The sequence below is a fragment of the Alligator mississippiensis genome, chromosome 2, assembly GCF_030867095.1.
Source record: "Alligator mississippiensis isolate rAllMis1 chromosome 2, rAllMis1, whole genome shotgun sequence".
Lineage (NCBI taxonomy): Eukaryota > Metazoa > Chordata > Crocodylia > Alligatoridae > Alligator > Alligator mississippiensis.
In genome coordinates, this window is record NC_081825.1 from 196,962,650 (window position 1) to 196,968,649 (window position 6,000).

General features: G+C 49.5%; 1 protein-coding gene across 4 annotated transcripts in view; it reads right to left on the reverse strand.

Moving 5' to 3' along the window:
- The window catches only part of STK33 (serine/threonine kinase 33), a 102,027-nt gene extending 98,449 nt beyond the window's left edge, over positions 1-3,578 (reverse strand). For 3 of the 4 annotated variants that reach the window (XM_014602176.3, XM_019477137.2, XM_014602175.3), the window contains exon 1: positions 3,466-3,578. The gene's annotated coding sequence lies outside the window, so the exon portion shown is untranslated. The remainder of the gene's footprint in view (positions 1-3,465) is intronic. The other variant, XM_059722657.1, reaches the window with a different exon arrangement.
- Positions 3,579-6,000: the final 2,422 nt, after the last annotated feature.

A 6,000-nucleotide genomic window follows, 5' to 3' on the forward strand; every position in this document is an offset into this window, starting at 1 on the left:
CGAAGTATTCCTGGAAGTTTTCCAGCCTGCACCGCAACCATCTACGGTGTAAGTAAACAATCTTAAACAACCATTAAGCGTCCGTGCCTAATTCTAGCGTGCCGCCTGCCTTCCCCGACCCGGCATGTCCGGGCTGCTGGCCACAGCCCGCCGCGCGAAAAAAAGGGCCTCGGATTGCTCCCGGCCCGCACACACAAGCTCTGACAAAGCTGCTGCTGGAAGCCACTCCTGGGGCCCTTTGAGAGGGGGAGAGGCAGTGTCAAGCCCATTCACATGAAGCCCTGCACTGGGAAGGAGGGAGCACCTGTGAACAGCAGCTAAGTGCTCAATTAACAAATCATTAAGTTACCCACTGTTTTCCTCTTTAACCACATAGGCTATGGGTACTAGTCCCCACTTGCCCTCCCCCTCCCCCATTCATCCTGCCTGCCCTGCTGCCCTCCCATTCCTGCTGGGGCACTGCGTGGCTTCCCTTCTCCCCCTCCCAGCCAGGCTGTACCCCATACTAAACAATACCCAGTAAGCTAGCCAGTTATCACTGCACTTATTGGTTAAATGATTAATTGTTTAACTTTTCACATCCCTACCCTTAATAATGCAAAAGTTGTCCCATCCTCTGGGACAGGTTACTTTGCTTGCCTGTGTTAAAACAATTAAGTGATGCACAATTAAGTGGAGCACAATGTTACGGCAGTGATTCTCTACCAGGGTGTCTTGAGATACTTTCAAGGGTGCCGCGGGGTGCCACGCAATGTTCGCATGGCTAGGAGTGCAAACATGGGCAGATACAGGACTTTAAAAAGGGGGGTGTAGTTGGTGTGGTGCAAAACATCTTTATTAACGATTTGGATGTGGGGGGTGAAGAGCTCACTGGCCAAGTTCATGGCCAACACCAAGTTACAGGGAAGCGTGGACATGCCTGAAGATAAACTACAGTTACAGGTGGACCTAGACAGGCTAGCAAGTTGAGCAGATTGCAACCTGATGAAGTTCAATGTTGAGAAATGTAAAGTGCTCCACCTCCGGACGAGCAACCCCCAACACACCTACAGGCTTGGTGGCACCCAACTGACTGGTACCACAAATGAAAGGGACCTGGGGGTAATAACAGACCACAGTATAGATATGAGCTGGCAGTGCGATGCTATAGCCAGTAGGGCAAATACTCTGGCATGCATCAATCGATGCATCTCCAGCAAAACTAAGGAGGTGATTCTTCTGCTCTAGTCAGCATTGGTGAGACCACAGCTGGAGTACTGCATCCAGTTCTGGGCACCACACTTCAACAAGGATGTGAGCAAGCTTGAGAGAGTCCAAAGAAGAGCCACCCGTATGATCAGTCTTAAAAGGCAAGCCATATGAAGAAAGGCTGAGGGATCTGGGACTCTTCAGCCTCAGGAAAAGAAGGCTGAGAGGGGACCTGGTAGCAGCTTACCGCTACACTAGGGGAGTACATCAAGAGCTTGGTGCGTAACTGTTCACTAGGGCACCTAAGGGGAAAACCAGGAGTAATGGCCACAAACTCCTGGAAGATGGATTCAGGCTCAACATTAGAAAAAACTTCAGTCAGGCTGTCCAGACTGTGGAATGAGCTCCCTCCAGAGGTGGTGCAACCTATGCTGGAAATCTTCAAGAGGAAACTAGAAAGTCACCTTGTTGGGGTCATCTGACCCCCCGTTATCTTTCCTGCTTGGTGCAGGGGGCTGGACCCGATGATCTTCCAAGGTCCCTTCCAGCTTTACAATCTATGATCATCACGTATAAAACAACATATAGTTTTCTCCCATTAAAAATAAACTGGAAGCTTTACTAATACATCAGGGGCCTAGGGCTGTATTATTCAGTTTAACCTTGAAGCAAACACACATATTACTTCATTGGAACAAATTAAAAACAATCTGCAGGGCTGTGAAATAGGAGCTCCATGACCAAGAGCAGGAAACAGGCATCAGAACTGGTGGAACATCAAGACCGTTAAGAAAGAAGAGAGAGGTGTTAACACCTGTGGAGTCAAAAGTATAGAAGGGATTGGGCAGGTTATAATGAGCCATGAAGTCAAGTAGAAGGCAAGAATGTCTTAGGGTGATATCTTGTAATGGAGCAACTATATAATTGGGATAAAGATAGATAAGCTTTCGAATGCAAGACATGCTTCCTCAGGTCTCTGAATACAGAAAGCTATATAGGCCCTGATCTCTCAGTACTCAGTTCTTTGCTTTCACAAGTGAAGCCTGGCTTCCTACATTTGGAGACCTGAGCAAGAATGTCTTCCATTTGAAAGCTTGTCTAACTTTATCCCAGCCACACGGCTGGTCCAATACAAGATATTGCCCTAAGACAGCAGTGTTCAACCTTCTGGCCTGGTGGGCCAGACAGGCAGTGCCCGTTTCATCTATGGGCCAGTGAACCAGAGGGGCCTGATTCAGCTGCATGGGCATGGCCTGTCCCTGCAGGGAAAAGCGGCACGACTCAGCCCCACCCAAGGCAGCAGTGCAGGGAGGAGGTGATGAAGGCAGCGTGGCTCAGCGTGGACCTGCCACGCAGGTTCTGGGGGTTGGCAGCCAGGGAGGGTGGCTGAATTCACTGCCACCGCTCTCCTGCTGCCAAATTTTCTGGCTGGTGAGGAGCCCCACAAGCTGCACGCCAGGGCTTCATGGGACAAATGCGGCCTGAGGGCCACAGGTAGAGCACCCAGCCCTAAGAAACCCTGACTGCCTGCGCCACTGGGCTAAAGCAGGGGTTCCCAACGTTTGTGTGCCCAAAAGGCACATTCAAATTTAAAAGAAAAAGCAGCAAGTGTAGAACTTAGATCAGATCATCTCATTCATTACTTAAAATTGCATTAGATCTGCAACTTCTTCCCTTTACTTTGTATTCCTTTGAAGTTTTATCCACAGCACCTGCAGGCACTGCTGGGCTAAAGCACCACTCTGCATTTCCAGCACAGTCGCACCGCTCCCGCCACCCCACAGCAGGGGCAAGAGCCCCACGCAACCCCACTGGGACCCAGCCAGCCCCGGGGCCAGAGAAACCCAGAGCTTCCCAGCAGCCCTCCCTGGTGCCCCACAAGAGAGGAAGAGACCAGGTGGGCTCTCCCCTGCCACTCTGCAATGCTCCAAGAGCCAGCCCCCCACCCGGTCTTCGTGCCCTAGGGGTGCGCCCCTCTTCCCTTCAGCACCTCAGGGGCTCGCCCCTCCCCCTCTGCTCGGGGCACGCACGGGGGGGGGGGGAAGCCGAGCGGTGTCCGCCGCTGCCCCCGGGGGCAGGGCAGGGCAGGGCAGGGCAGGGCAGGGGACCTGGCCCGGGTGACGCGCCCCCCACCCCGGGCCGCGCTGCCAGCATCCGCCGCGTCGCCATGACAACCGCACAACTCGCGGCTCCCGGCCGGACAGATGGACGGGCAGCGGCAGGCCCGGCGAAGCCCCCTTCTCCCCTCTCTCCCCCCGCCCCGCGCCGCGCACTCACCCACTCCTCGCCGCTGCTCTTCACTTGCCCAAACTTTGGTCCCGGGGACACGCGCAGCCGAGCGCGGAGCCGTTCCCCGCCCCCTGCCCCTCCCCCCCGGGGAGGGACAGCGCCGGCGGGCGGGGGAGGAGCTGCCCCCGGCCCCTGCTCCCGGCCCGGGGGACCCCGTGGCTCAGCCCCGAGCTCAGGAGCCGCCTGGGCAAGGGGGAAGGGCCGGGGGGAGCCCGGTCCTCTCGCCGCCCTGCGGGACACAGCCCCTCCGGAGAGGTGTACCGCACAGACTGACCAGAGCGCAGAGCTGTCCCCGCAGCTGCAGCCCGACAGGGATGGACAGAGATAGATAGAAGGGAGGCTCGGCTCGCCAATACGTCTGTCCACCTGTCGCTACATGGATGGTCGTATGGACAGAGAGAGAAATAGGCTGACCTGTGCATCAATGCATTGATTGTAATCTCTCGAGACAGAAGTGAGCTTCAGCTCACAAAAGCTTGTGCTACATCCGCATATCAGTAGATGGGTTATGCTGTCTATAGACCCACAGAAGTCAGCTGCGGCTCGCAGAAGCTCATGCTATAGCTGTATCTACCTATAGTTAGGTTGAAGTACGCTTCAGCTCACAAAAGCTCATGCTATAGCCACCCATCACTAGTTGGATTATAATATCTACAGAGATAAATACATTGAAGTGAGCTTCAGCTCACAAAAGCTTGTGCTACATGCATGTGTCAGTAGACTGATTATATCTAGAGATGAATAGAAATAAGCTTCAGCCCACAAAAGCTCATCCTACATCTGTAGTTACACTTCAGCTCACAAAAGCTTGTGCTGCATCTGCCTATCAATAGTTGATTATAAGATCTAGATATAGATAGAAGTAAGCTTCATCTTACAAATCTTGTGCTATATCTATCGAAAGATTGGTTATAATATCTATAGAGATAGATCAGTAGATGGAAGTAAGCTTCAGCTCACAAAAGCTTGTGCTATATCTAGCTAGCTAGCTACCTTTTGAGTGTAATATCTAGAGAGAGCAAAAGCGTTTGTGTGCTGAAGCTCACTTCATTCGATGCTGTGAAAGGATGGGCAGAAAGAGTATAAGGAGAAAGAAATCTGAACACAAGGGAGGGTGAAAGGTGGTATGGGGGGACGGCACTAGGAGAAACAAGCAAACAAGTAGTGAGCCCATAGGAACAAAGGAGTCACCAAAGCTAACCCAAGTAATACAATAATCCCTATCTAAACCATACTTAACACAGTCTGGTCTGTGGATGATTTCTTGTTCTGCAATTCCCCGCTTTAAAAGTTTGCTGTCTGAGAACAGCCACCCTCATGTCAGGGACAGTGTGTCCAGGGAGGTTCAGTTGTTAAGGGCTTTGTAAATCGGTCTGTGTGGGCTTGGCCTGGGCACTGCTGCAGGTGCTCAGAGCTCTCAGCAAGCACCAGTGAGGCACAGAGGACATGAGAAAGAAAAATGCAACAGGTTTGCTCTAGGCAAAGGCATTTGCTTACAGAACAAAAGCCAGTGGGTTGCTTTTGTTTCCTCAATTTGCCAGGCAGGCCCTCTATGCATCAGTGCTGTCTCCTTCCATACATACATGACATGGACTATTAATTTGAGTTATTGTCTGCAGAAGTCATCCCTGAAGAATAGATTGCTGGTATGGTGACCTTTCACAAGATGCAAATACTTGTCACCACTTTAGTCTATAAAATAACACATATTTACATTAGGTAAACATACCATTCTAGGGATATAATTGCCCTTAGAAAATGGGTTGTGTACTGTTTGCCAAAACCTACTATGGTAACTGCAGTGATTACAGTGTTTAAATTCCTAAACCAGCTAAAGTTGGTTGTCAGTATAACACAACACCAGTAATAATGCTCTTGTGTGTGTCACTATTATTAAACATACTGTGCTGGAAAGTAAAATGGACAGGAGAGAATCTGATTTTAAAATAAAATTAAATGCAGAAAGACTTGTATGCTTATGATCTGATTACTTTCACTTTTTAAAACAACTTAAGGACAGAAATTTAACTTTGGAAAATGGTAACATCACTACTCTTCCTTAAACTGCATATACAGAGCAAACATATATATATGCTGTACCATAGGCCCTTCCCTTATTTATCCTTTCTTCTACTGAACTTTAAATTTACTGAAACTGAGAGGCTAAACACATTGTATATAACAAAGTGAAATGGAGGAACCATGGTAATGAGTGCAGTATACACATACCAAGACAGAAATTATACTAACTTCTCTACAGAACTCTGACTACACAACTCAGTTTCAATGTATAAGATACCTTACGCTCAAGTCCTTGTCCTCTTCAGAATGGAAAGCTTAAATTCAGTGCTTTTGTAGTGAGAGCAGAGCTTCTTTTTTGCTTATCGCCTAAGCAAGATTTGAAAATAAAACTGAAAAGCTCTTCAATTGGGTTCATCTAAATAAGGGAAACAACTCTGTAATTTTAAAAATGGGCTATGCTGCAGATGTCAAAGAAAAACACACCTGCATAATTTGGAATTT